This window comes from Meles meles, chromosome 9 (assembly GCF_922984935.1).
Source record: "Meles meles chromosome 9, mMelMel3.1 paternal haplotype, whole genome shotgun sequence".
NCBI classification, from domain to species: Eukaryota; Metazoa; Chordata; class Mammalia; order Carnivora; family Mustelidae; genus Meles; species Meles meles.
In genome coordinates this window covers 17,778,257-17,792,213 of record NC_060074.1, presented here as the reverse complement: position 1 = coordinate 17,792,213, position 13,957 = coordinate 17,778,257, and the positions used below count along the sequence as shown (strand labels likewise).

General features: G+C 42.1%; 1 protein-coding gene across 2 annotated transcripts in view; it reads left to right on the top strand.

Annotated features, from left to right (window-relative positions):
- The window catches only part of CMKLR2 (chemerin chemokine-like receptor 2), a 45,738-nt gene that overhangs the window by 8,085 nt on the left and 23,696 nt on the right, over window positions 1-13,957 (top strand). The window contains exon 3 of one of the 2 annotated variants that reach the window (XM_046019306.1): window positions 4,029-4,079. The gene's annotated coding sequence lies outside the window, so the exon portion shown is untranslated. Of the gene's footprint in view, window positions 1-4,028; window positions 4,080-7,991; window positions 8,079-13,957 lie in introns of those variants that run through there. The other variant, XM_046019307.1, reaches the window with a different exon arrangement.

Below are 13,957 nucleotides of genomic sequence, written 5' to 3'. Positions count from 1 at the left end.
CCAGGCCCTGTGCTAGGATCTGAGGGTATAAAGGCAAGCAAAAACTACAGCCTGCTGGAGGAGAGACATTTATCAAATAAGTATTGAAATATAAAACTAAAGGTTTTAAGTAAAGCATAGAGAGCAGTGACCCTGACTGAGACTGAGGGACAGCTGGTGGCAGTCAGAGAAGAGTTCATTGAGGAAAGTAACATCTGGGGGCTCAGTCCGTTAAGCGTCCGACTTGATTTTGGCTGAGGTTGTGGTCTCAGGGTTGTGAGATCGAGCCCCACATCAGACTCCGTGCTCAGCAGGGAGTCTGCTCAGGATTTTCTCTTTCCCTCTTCCTCTGCCCCCCCCTTACGCACACGCTCTCTGTAGCATCTGAAAATACCGCTTACCCTTAAGGAGAGCTGGAGATTTTCTCCCAAATTCTAAAACTAAATAAGGTATTTATATATATATATATAATTATTTGTTTTATTGTTGTGTTATAAGGAAATAAAAGCTTAGTCAAATCAAATATCTGGCTACATCATGAAAAACACTAAGCTGATATAAATTATTTACGCTTAGCCGATCAGATACCTAACATGAAACATGACCTTTTTGTTTGATTGCCATTCTGCCGCACATAGGCTTTCATTTCATCAACCCTATTCAAAATAAAGGCCTTCACCTCGAGTGATTTTCTCATTATCAACACACACACAAAATGGGTACTTCTATACAGCCCTTTACATCTACTAACCAAGAAGATGGGGGAAATTTAGAAGACAATAAAATGACTAAGTTCTTCTGACCTTATCTGGGAGAGATGCCTTGCTCTGGAATGATATTTGATGTACAAACATGCCATTTTCCCACGGTTTGCTTTGCTCTTTTTGAGAGACTGAATAAGGAAGGGGGAATGTCAGCGCACGCTTAAAATGGCTTCTCTCATAGGAAGGATTATAACATGCCAACCACTATATAAAAGATTTCCTTCGAAAGGTATTGTGGCTCCCAGAACCCGGAGGGGGGGGGGGGGAATGATTGTAGAGAGTGTCTGTCCATTTTAACTTTTTTTTTTTTTTTAAAGATTTTATTTATTTATTTGACAGAAGAGAGATCACAAGTAGGCAGAGAGGCAGGCAGAGAGAGAGGAGGAAGCAGGCTCCCTGCGGAGCAGAGAGCCCGATGCGGGGCTCGATCCCAGGACCCTGAGATCATGACCTGAGCCGAAGGCAGCGGCTTAATCCACTGAGCCACCCAGGCGCCCCTTAACTTTTTATTAAAATATTAACAGGGGGCGGGCACCTGGTGGCTCAGTGGGTTAAAGCCTCTGCCTTCAGCTCAGGTCATGATCCCGGGGTCCTGGGATCGAGCCCTGCCAGGCTCTCTCCTTGGCGGGAAGCCTGCTTCTTCCTCTCTCTCTCTCTCTCTGCCTGCTTCTCTGCCTACCTGTGATCTCTGTCTGTCAAATAAATAAATAATCTTAAAAAAAAAATATTAACAGGGGCACGTGGGTGGCTCAGTTAGTTGAGCAGCGGACTCTTGGTTTCTGCTCAGGTCATGATCTCCAGACTGTGGGATCGAGCCCTGCGTTGGGCTTTGCGCTCAGTGCAGAGTCTGCTTCAGATTCCTTCTCCCTCTCCCTCTCCCCCTCGCTGCTCTCTCTCTCAAAAAAACAAACAAACAACATATTTACAAGAATATTCACATCCGGGCGCCTGGGTGGCTCAGTGGGTTAAGCCGCTGCCTTCGGCTCAGGTCATGATCTCAGGGTCCTGGGATCGAGTCCCGCGTCGGGCTCTCTGCTCAGCAGGGAGCCTGCTTCCCTCTCTCTCTCTCTCTGCCTGCCTCTCTGTCTACTTGTGGTCTCTGTCTGTCAAATAAATAAATAAATAAATCTTTAAAAAAAAAAAAAAGAATATTCACATCCTGGGATGTCTGGCCAGCTCAATCAGAAGAGTGTGTGACTCTTGATCTCAGGGTCACAAGTTCGAGCCCCATGTCAGTTAAAGAGATTACTTAAACAACATTTTTTTAAAAAGAGTATTCACATTCATTTATTTCAGCCTCAAATAAACAAAAGCTTGATTTTTAAAAATTAGATCTATTGTTTGCCAGGTCCAGTGGAATCTCAAATCCACTGAGTGTTCTTCAGTAATTTCTTAAAGAAAGACCATTTCTTCCATTTACATTTTTCTCAAGCAAACTGTACGTAACTTGTTCATCAAAGTTGAGAGAATCCCCCAAAAGAATTTCTTTGGAAAAGCTGGTTTCTTCTCGCTGAGCCAGGCAATTACTGTGTTTTCTAGCCAGTTGGATTATAGCAAGTCAGTGAGATCACAGCAAGAAGCCCAGCTATGTTGTACTCGTTTTTATCACAAGAAATGAACTCATCTACACGAATCATTTGGTACAAAATAAATAAATTCCTTTAGTAGAACATTATCACAGGATCAGAATGTCCTACTTTGGAAAGGAAGGAATGAACACAATGTAGCTTTACAGTAACAGCAGGAAACCATTATTTTTTTGCTCACAGTGGTATGTTTCAGCCCATGTTTTCTTAGAATGAAGCATAAATCCAAAATGTTAGCTAAACTAATCACAAATATCAAATGAGCTCCCTGATTACAGCCAGCGATCATTACATGTGCTGGAAGCCTACAAGTTTGCTGCCTTTCAACAAAGCCATGTTATGTGAATTATTTCATAATACACCCTAATAAAAAGATTAATTAAAGTAAGATAACAAAGCTCACAACTGTTGAGCTCCTCCTATAAGCCGGGCGCTGTGAGAGACATTTACATATGTATCTTATGTCAGTTTTGTAAGTGAAACATAACCTCAAGATTATATTGTCTTCATAATAAAACAAAATTGGACACATAGAACTAGATCATTTAGCCCTTTCTCTTATCAAAACGCTTGCTTCTCTTAATTGCTAGCGTTCTCTTCGATCCGCAGCTAGGATCAACACATTCAAGCCTCAGCACGATGTTCTTTATAGTTTTAGCTTTTTCCCAGAAGATCTGTCCACCCATCACAGCCACTCTGCTTCCTGCCATAGCGCTGCTTTCCCTGGGCATACGGAGACTCCTTGCCTCTCTTGGAATGTGTCACTTTGTGGGGTGTTCTTACAGAAAGTCTGGCAGTCTTAGGAATGGTCACCGTGTTTGTGAGAGTGCTGTATGGAAAGTATCTTGTATAATTCTTCTTAAAGCAACCCAACAAAGGTTTACTGATGGGCTTTCTCTTCGGATCCCAGAGGAAGAAACGGAAGTCAATTGTAATAAGAAAATGATGTGATATGTATGATCGTTGTCTTTGATTTGCCATTACAGGGGAGAGGAAAAAAATATCTTTTCCTTCTCCTCTTCTAAATTCTCAGCTGGGGCCCTTGTAATAAAAGACAGAGTATCAAGAGAAAAGCGTACAGATTTTTTCATGTAAATTTTACATGACATAGGAGCCTTCATAAGGAAATGAACCAAAGAAACAGTTAAGTCTGAATGTTTTTATACTATGTTTGACCAAAAATGGGGACTCGTGGAAAATGTGCTAGGACAAAAGTTTATGAGCAGAGAGTAGTAGAGTGTGGGAAATACAGCAAGGCTTGTTTGGTCGAGACATTACCTCCTTCCTCGGAGGTAAGGATGCTTTCCTCGGGGTATGTGGAGGGCACCTCTCACGTGAGGCTCATAGGGCCTGCTTCAAGGAGACCAGGAAGGTCAGAGAGTCCCTCTTGAACCTGCTGTTTCTCAAACTCCTTCCGCTTAAACTCTTCAATATACCAAGGTGCCATACTGTGGGGTAGCGTGTCCTGTGCCTTATTTATGGTAGAGTGAGAAAGAAGTGTGAAATGGTACCTACAAATAAGACAATGGGAAATAGAAGTACACTAGAAATAGAGGGAAAATGAGAAACAAGAGTCTGGAGGCAGGAAAAAAAATTACGATAGTAGCCGCTGACTCTGTGTCTGTGACGCTCGGTATCACTTGACTGCCTCATTCCATAATATCAAGTAGGTATTATTATTATTATCCCTCTTTTACAGATGGAGAAACTGAGGCTTGGAGCTTCTGACTAACTTCGCAATGCCACACGGGTAGGTAATAAGTGGAACTGCCATTTGAAACCAGGGTCTGCCTGACTCCCGGGCCCTAGTCCTTCGCTACCATAAAATACCGCCCAGAAATGCTTGTGATTGTTTGTGGGTTTCGTCTAAGCACTTGGTAAGGATGGGCTGGTGGGAAAGAGGGCAGTTTAACAGCAGAAGAGACAAAGGTGGCAGAGAAGACAAACACAGAAGCCTGGAAAGGAAACGGAGGACTAAAATTCAACTCAGGACACCTGGGTGGCTCCGTTGGTTGAGCACCTGCCTTTGGCTCACGTTGTGATCCCAGGGTCCCCAGGTCAAGCCCCGCATCCAGCTCCCTGCACAGCTGGGAGTCTGCTTCTCCCTCTGCCCCTCTCCCCCGGTTCTCTCTCACTCTCTCGCTCTCATGTGCGTGCGCCAAAAATAAACAAATGAAATCTTTTAAAAATTAACAAAACTAAAATAAAATTCAACTCTACATAAACATCCTACATGTATTTCGATATCTCAAGGGAGAGTAGGGAGCAAGGGCAGTGACAGTGAAACATACCCGGAGGGTTTTGGGGGGCTGCTCTGACTTCTCTTCGTCCCACACTGGAGAGCCAGATACATGTCCTTGGGCCCAGAAAGCCATTCTGTGTTCTGGAACCGCAGTGTCCATCAGGCAAAACACTACATCTAACCAATTATCTGGAGTTTGGGGGTGGCTAAAGCATGGGCTTGGTCCCTTCCTCTGTTTGAGTAGCTGCAGCAACAATTAAAATAGCCTCAGTCTGACTGAAAAAAAAAAAAGAAAGAAAAAGGAAAGAAAAAGAAAAAAGAGAGATTAAAGGAAAGCCATGCATATTTGAACATATTTGAATAGTGTGTTAAGGTTTTGGCTGTGCAAAGCAATTCTATTAATCTTGCTTATTGGTCTCTCGATTCCAACAGTTCTATTAAGGACCTGGGCTTCTAACACACAGTCTTTAAAGAGGACAGGTAGGGGTGCAGGGAAGAGAGTCTGGGAGCCCTCAAGAAGGAATTTGCATCTGCAGTACCAAACTTGGGCTGCTGTTAGAAATTTTCTCTCCTGAAGCCCTTCCCTGGTTGTCTGGAATTCCACTTAGCCCTCCTTTCCTCTGAGGGACTGGTTCCCCATCTTTTTTTTTTTTTTATAGGACTCTTTTTTTTTTTTTTTTAAAGATTTTGTTTATTTATTTGACAGAGATCACAAGTAGGCAGAGAGGCAGGCAGAGAGAGAGAGAGGAATGGAAGCAGGCTCCCTGCTGGGCACAGAGCCCGATGTGGGGCTCGATCTCAGGACCCTGGGATCATGACCTGAGCCGAAGGCAGAGGCTTAACCCACTTAGCCACCCAGGCGCTCCCTGGTTCCCCATCTTGATGTGAACACCATCATTACTCTAGGAGTAAATTTAGGTTTTGGAAATTGAGAGGACCAGAAAGAAACTTCATATACCTTTCTTAAAAACCTTATCACACCCTCATCCTCCTCCCTGTCTTCATTGTCCTCTCAAGTTAAGACCAACACTTTTGGACTGAAGATCTATTAAAAGATAATTTTTCAAACAGATAAATCATGACTTGCATACAAATATAAAATTGACATGTCTCAAAGGTCTTATTTAGCTCAGTAATGAACGATAGAATCAGTAAGATGTTACCATGGGTTAAAAAGAGAATCAGGGCGCCTGGGTGGCTCAGTGGGTTAAGCTGCTGCCTTCGGCTCAGGTCATGATCTCAGGGTCCTGGGATCGAGTCCCACATCGGGCTCTCTGCTCAGCGAGGAGCCTGCTTCCCTCTCTCTCTCTCCCCCTGCCTCTCTGTCTACTTGTGATCTCTCTCTGTCAAATAAATAAATAAAATCTTTAAAAAAAAAAAAAAAGAGAATCAAAGTATCACACACATATATAGGCCATCAGGAATGTTGAAATGAGTTTATAAACAGTTGCAAAATTGGCAAAACTGGTTAGTAATTCACAGGGCAATAATCAATTGCATTCCACTGGACACCATTCATATTTCTGTGGACAAGGATCATTTGCATTATTATAAGTTGTCGACAATATGCACAATTGTGAAATATTCAGACAGTAACAGGCAGAGAAACTGAAAACACACACTAGGTAAGATACTCGGAATCTGTCTTCCCCTTTCAGTATCCTTCACAAGTTTTCTTCACAGACCCTAAATACTGAAGACATTATATCCCTCTTCATATGTAATTCAATGTAAAAGAAAAAAGAGCATATATATATATATATATATATATATACTAAGTCAAACTCATAAATTTATTAATGAAAGTAAAATCATTTTTTTCCAGAATTTTCTTACTGTAAAATTATACATTAATTTTGGAGTAATAACTCCTCCCACAAAAACTCAGCTCTTGGTCACACTGATGACATCTTTAGTAAAGTCCTCTTACAGGCCAATAGGCTGAGTATTTTCTAATGAAATAGATCAAGGAAACACTATGTAGTACTGTCACTGTAAATGGGTAAAACATCTGAAATAAAACCCAAGCGTGGGGGGCCTGGCTGGCTTGGTCAGAAGAACATGCAACTCTTGATCGTGGGGTTCTGAGTTTAAGCCCCTTGTCGAGTGGAGAGATTACTGAAAATATTTTTTAAAAAGATCTTAAAAAACCCACAACAACCACTCAATCATATTTTTCAGGACACCTACATATCATAAAGCATGTCTTACATTATACTTCTGTATTAAGCCCACTGTACTGATTTTTTTTTCACTAATTTAAATTCTAATTAGATTTTAATGCTAATGTTCCACTTCAGTGTGTCAAGAGGTTGAGGAGTATGTGTGTGTGTGTTTGTAAACAGTATGGCAAGATGTCACCTGGAAAACACTTTAGATATTTACTGGGTCTTTCAGTTAAACAGATAATTTTTTAAAAAGATTTATTTATTCATTTATTTGAGATAGAGCAAGAGAGAGAGAGCACAAGCAGGGGGAGCAGCAGGCGGAGGGAGAAGCAGGCTCTCCACTAAACAGGGGGCCCCATTCGGGGGCTTGATTCCAAGACTCCAGGATCATGCCCTGAGCTGAAGTCAGAGGCTCAACTGACTGAGCCACTCAGGTGCCCCTAAATGGATAATTCTTTATTATTCAGTGTAAAATAACTAATTAAAATTTTAAACCAAGTATTTATTTTATTTTTAAAAAGATTTTACTTATTTATTTGGGGGGAGCAGCAGAAGGAGGGGGAGAAGCGGACTCCCCACTGAATAGGGAGCCCGATATGGGGCTCGATTCCAGGACCCTGAGATCATGACCTGAGCCGAAGGCAGACGCTTAATGGACTGAGCCACCCAGGCGCCCCTAAACAAATTATTTTAAATAAAAGTTGCCTAAGGAGGGAGCAAGCAACTTTCTAGATTTGGAAATGAGAAGGTGGGGACTGGACGGGGGGGGGGGGGGGTCAAGGATGAAACACTGAAGGCTGTTGGTTATACTTTGCTCAGTGGGCTCTAACTCTGAGTTGGGAGTAGAAATAGTCCGTGCGGTACAGTCAAGTAGAATCAAGAGGATGCCCAGAAACAACAGCGGCGTGTGTCCCAGGGTGACCTTTGCCAGCTGGGACGGAGCCCCCATTAGCCACCGGCACCACCAGCAAGTGCCAGTGGTTTGCCAGGGGGACGTGATCATGGGGAGGCTGTCATTTTGTGGTTAACACTTCCAGCCAGCTCCGTGTGGGCAAACATCCAAATGAGACAAAACCGATGGGCAGGCTCCTGCTATTTCCACATCTGTTTAGGTTTCTCTTGGTTCCTGCTCCAGTCCTGATTTCTGCCTTCTGACTTCTGGGCCGATCCAGTTCCGGCAGCTTTATTAATTTCTGGTCTTACTGAGTGAGTGTCGATTCTTGGCTAATAAATAAGCCACATTCTCGGACGCATGGCTTCCGTTAGCTGGCTGCCTTCATGCTTCCACATGTGGTAGAACATCGGTTCTCTGGGATTGGAGTTCTCTCTGTCCTGCGTGGTGAGTTCTCCCCTTGCGTGTCCCCAGCGGGTCCCCAGGAGCCGCAGCTGCCCCTCCTTCCTCAAGGTCACTGTACACTTCATGCCCTGGCGGGTTTCTTCCTCAAGGCTCTGCTGCTCCCTCCAGGAGCCCAGCAGCACTACCTCAAGCTATTTCCTGGCTCAGGTTTGTCCAGATAAACTACTTGGTTGCTGATAATTCCAGAATCCTGATGCTCCCAACTTGCAGTAAGAAAGAGAAAGTAAGCCAAAAAAGTAAAGCCAAATTTAATTTTGACGATAATGACGGAAGTGGATGTTTCGTAGGTGAAATGATTGACTTCTACACAAGTCTATATTTATTTAAGATCTTCCTCCCTTGTTCTTTCAACAGGTATTTATTGAGCATATTCCATGTTCTGGGAATTGTTCTAGCAACTAAGGATACAGCAGAGACTAAAAAAGATCAAATTTGGGTACTCAGAGCTTACCCTGTACATCTAATAGGGTTTCGTAGAGAGAGGAGGTAAATAATTAATGATTTAAAGAGCTCTGCTGGGGCACCTGGGTGGTTCAGGAGGTTAAAGCCTCTGCCTTCGGCTCAGGGTCCTGGGATGGAGCCCTGTGTCAGGCTGTCTGCTCGGCAGGGAGCCTGCTTCCCTTCCTCTCTCTCTGCCTGCCTCTCTGCCTACCTGTGATCTCAGTCAAATAAATAAATAAAATCTTAAAAAAAAAAAAGTTAAAAAAGAAAAGAGCTCTGCTTGAGAAAGGGGAAGCTTTCAGAGGCTAATTGGTACGCTAATATATGCTCTCGGTTAATCACAGATAAAGTAACCGTTAAATTTGCGGCCCCTACCTGAAATCAGGGTACAGTGTTCCACAAGGTAGTCTTGCAAGTCTTTTTTTTTTTTTTTTTAAAGATTTTATTTATTTATTTGACAGAGAGAGAGATCACAAGTAGGCAGAGAGGCAGGCAGAGAGAGAGGAGGAAGCAGGCTCCCTGCGGAGCAGAGAGCCCGATGCGGGGCTCGATCCCAGGACCCTGAGATCATGACCGGAGCCGAAGGCAGCGGCTTAATCCACTGAGCCACCCAGGCGCCCCAGTCTTGCAAGTCTTAAAGAGTCAAAACATAGCAAATATCCTGGCCTGTATTTTTTTCCAACCTTTTTTATGAAAAATTCCAAGCGTTCAAAAAAGTTGAAAGAATAGTGCAGAGAACAATGACATACTTATAATCTCAATCATTATTAACATTTTGCCATAGCTGGTTGACCTGTAATATTTATATATTTCCAATTTGTTATTTGAAGATAATCTCAAGCTTTTAAGAGTTACAAGAAAAATTTGAAGAATCCTCTCAAATCCCTTTTTACCTCTATTCACCAATTGTTAAACTTTTGTTATTTTGTATTTATATTCTGCCTGTGTATGTGTGCATGTAGTTTTTCTGAATCATTTGTAGAGGAAGTTGCATACCCCATGCCCTCTTCTCCCTATGTATTTTACTGTCTATTTCCTAAAAGCAAAGACATTCTTCTACATAATTGCTGTATACCTAATAATCACGGGAAATGTTAAGTTGAGGCGATATTTAATCAATCTCTAATCCTTGTTCCAATTGTGTCAATTGCTTCAATAATGTTCTTTTTGGCCTTTTATTTTTCTCTAGTATATGATGCCGTCCAGCATCATATAGTACATTTAGTTGCCATGTGTCTTTAGTCTGTTTTAATCTGGAACATTTACATAGCCTTTCTTTGTCTTTGATGACATTAGCATTTTCAAAGAAAACAGAACTTTAAAAAAAGGGGGAGGGCACCGGGGTGGCTCAGTGGGTTAAAGCCTCTGTCTTCGGCTCGGGTCATGATCTCAGGGTCCCGGGATTGAGTCCTGCATTGGGCTCTCTGCTCAGCAGGGGGCCTGCTTACCCCTCTCTCTCTGCCTGCCTCTCTGCCTACTTGTGATCTCTGTGTGTCAAATAAATAAGTAAATAAATCTTAAAAAAAAAAGTTCCTCATTTAGAGGTTGTCTGATATCCATCTTGAGTCACAGGTTGAGTTCTTCTAGAAGAAAACTAAGAGACAGAGTTTAATAATCCGAACTAGGTTGTGCCCTTAGGATCAATACCTTTGTGTGGAAGGGGGAAAGACAACTGGGCAGGGGGAGAAACTGAGCTGCAAGGGAGGACTGGCAACTCTAGCCAGAGGTAGACCCGTGAAGCTAAAACGGACCCATCAGAATCGTCCCCCACTGGGCCACCAGGGCCAGGCCTTTGTGCTTCCATTCCAATCCTCACTGGGGGTGAACCACTCTCGAAGGCAACACCCCAGGAAGGGAGCTCTATGTAGTAGCAGGAGCCCCTGAAGGGCTGCTAACTAGACACTCTCTCTTGATGGTTCTCCCACGAGCTAGGGCAACAAGTTTGGGATCTAGACTATGCAGTAACTCTACCTCAGTTTAAAAAAAAAAAAAGATAAATACAAAAAATCAATATCTAACCAATCGTCACAGATTACATTTTTCTTTTCTTTCTTTTTTTAAAGCAAGCTCTAGGGGCATCTAGGGTCGCTCAGTGGGTTAATCATCTGCTTTCAGCTCAGTTCATGACCTCAGGGTCCTGGGATCAAGCTCTGCATGGGCTCCCTGCTCAGCAGGGAGACTGCTTCTCCCTCTGCCCCTCCCCATGGCTCATGCTCTCCCTTGTGCTCTCTCTCTCAAATAAGCAAACAAAAACTTTAAAAAAGAAAAAGAAAGAAGGAAAGCTCTACACGTAATGAGGGTCTTGAACTCATGACCCCAGATCAAGACTTGGATGCTCTATCCACAGCCAGGCCGGTACCCCTCTTGTCTCTTTTAATCTGGAACTACCCTTCTATTTGCGCTCCCTTAACAAAAGCTAAACGGGAGAGATTTGATGTCTTGAAGAACCTTTTTATTTTTTTTCAGTGTTTTTCAAATTTGAGTCTTGTGACTTAATGTCACAAGAACTGAGGAAAATATGATTTGCTTTTAATGCGATGATTTTAAGTATTAATACAGATAAAACAATTTTCAAAGACGTGGACTGTCTTTGCTAGCATAGTCATTGAAGGCCTGCTTTTATATTCATTATTAATAAAGGAGAGTCATAGAGAAGTAAAGAGATAAAATGATTTATGACACCAATTTTATTACACATCTATAAAATTGAGTTAACTCAGGATTTATGTGTGTGTGAGTGTGTATACATAGCCAGATACTACTTAACCTTCACATTTTCTTCTCTAGCAAAGAACAAAACAAAAAAAACTGCTTTGTGGGATTTTTTTTTGTGTGTGTGTAATTTGCTAGTGAAAACAGGAAATGAAAGAATCATATTATCTTGTCCCATCATATTATGTTGTACCATAATCATATTATATTATATTGTTACTAAAGCTCCTTTAGTCCTTTAAATGTAGCACTCATTATAAGCAGCTCTAATCCTCTTAAAATATTATGACTCATTCATTATAACAAATTAAGGAAGACATGAGACACAAAGATCTTTTCAGATTATTTCCAGACAGGCTCCTTTAACTAATGTCCTTCAATTGAGCTAGTTATAAGTTTTTTGATGGAAAATAATTTTCTCTGCTAGGTATTAGTCAAATACTTTCAAAATTTGTCAGTGGCCACCACCTTGACAAGGGCCAGGAGGATCGTCCTCTCTCCCCTCTCCTTTGCCCCATCCCTCCTCTCTCCTTTTTTCCTTTCTTTTATGGAAAGAATTTATTGTTAAAACTTTATTCTAGTACTCATTTTTCACCCAAACCAAGATATATCCCATAAACATTAAGGGAAGTGGGAAATCACCAACGTAAAATTTATAACTTTATATGAGATAAATATAAAGCTAAAAATTTAGTGTTAGGTGAGGATAAAATATAATAGTGTATCAGTCGATTTTGCCTATTTGGAGCCAATATGTTTTGATTCAGCACCATTCCTTGAATATTCATTGTGTTTAAGTCCTGTACTGGACCCTTGATGAGTCACAGATTTGACTGAATGATAGATTCACTCATTCATTCATTCATTCACTTTTTTAGTCTCTACAACTAAAGCAAGTTTAGGAGAGAGAAGAAGGTGGTGGAGAAATATATGTGTTTCCATAGGAGTTTAATTAGTAAGTGGGCTATGTTGCTATTCTTAAACTTAATAAGCCTAATTTTTAATTTTTTTTAAAATGTTTAAAAGATTTATTTATTTTAGAGCAAGAGAGAGTGAGGGCAAGCAAGAGGGGTAGAGGGAGAGAGAGAATCTCAAGTGGACTCCAAGCTGAGCACAGAGCCTCACCCGGGGCTCGATCTCACAACCCTGAGACCATGACCTGAGCTGAAACCAAGAGTTGGACGCTTCAGCCAAGCATCCCTAAGCCTAATTTTTTAAAGAACACCATGCTGCTTGAGCCACGTGGTTCCCATATGCACAAAATATGCCTATTCAAACTCCCCATCCAGGTGCCAGGAGCAAAAGTAGCAGAGTAAGGACCTCAGAAAACTGTCTCCTCCACAAAGCAACAAGAAGCTGGCAAAATGGTCTGAATCCACTTCTCCAGAACTCTGATATTTATCCAAAGGCTTGCAGCAATCTGGGAATTTTCATCAAAAACAAAAACAACAAAATTTAAAACGGCTTCATCTCAGTAAAAGAAGTGAGCTGTGTGACATTTGTAACTTGCTCTAGTCTTTCCCGGAGGTGCAGTCTTCTAGAAAGCTAACAACCTGCATTCCCTGTGAAGACCAGCCGCCAGGGAGCAACCGGAAGGAAGAGAAAGTAGCTTTGGAGCTCCTTAAAAGCTTCATTCCCAGAAAATTACTGTGACCTGCCTGGTGGCTTCCTGCAAAGCCTCACTTGCAAAACATCTGTATTTGACCTAAGTCAGCTCACCTACGGTGAAAAGCTTTTCCCCCGTAAGCATTTATCGAGAATAATAACAGCAGTTACTAGCTTTGCAGCTGCCTGAGGAGGTGGATACCAGTTGAGGGAAAGCATTAGACTAACCAAAAGCTTTACTAAAAAAAATTTTTTTAAAGATTTATTTACCTATTTGAGAGAGAGAGTGTGTGCGTGCGTGCGGGCATGCACATGGGAGAGTGGGCAGAGGGAGAAGGAGAAAGAGGAAGCTGACTCTTTACTAAGCAGGGAGCTGAATGCCAGGTTCAGTCTCAAGACCCTGAGATCATGACCTGAGCCAAAACCAAGAGTCAGACACTTAACTGACTAAGCCACCCAGGCGCCCCTAAGCAAAAGTTTTAAAAGGAAGACAGGAATAAGACAGAAAGGCTTTGAAAAGCTCTGATATATACCTAAATATCAAGTATAGGGCTGTGCGTGCCCAGGGTCCTGTGCATTGCCAAGAGAGCCATGAAAAGGTCTTATCTTTCACCTTGGATGACCTTGAAGTTTCTGCAAGCAGAAAATGAAGGCTAAGGCAGAGTTAAAAGTGTGCTCCCAGCATGCACCAGCGCCCCTCACCAGAAACTGGGAGACTTATGGATTCCAGGCGTTTAAGGAAATTTTCAGGTCCTACATTATACCTTCTGAGCTTTGCATGGTGGTCACAACAAAGGAAAGGTTGCATAAGCCATGGCTTTGATGTCCCCTCTGCATTCCTGACCCCCCCCCTTTCTGTTCAGGCCTCTAAGAATTTTCCTTACTTTCTTGCCACCTCAGCCATACATTTAAAAAGATGATTTTGTTATGTTTAATCCAGTGTTTTTCAAGGTTTTGTAGTGAAAGTTGCTTAAAGAATATCGAGAGTATCTAGAGTACCATATTGCCAGAAACATAACTCCCTCCAGCTTTTGGGCTATTAGGAGGGATCTGCATACACTGTCGTTTATAGATAGATAGATGATAGATGATAGATAGATAGA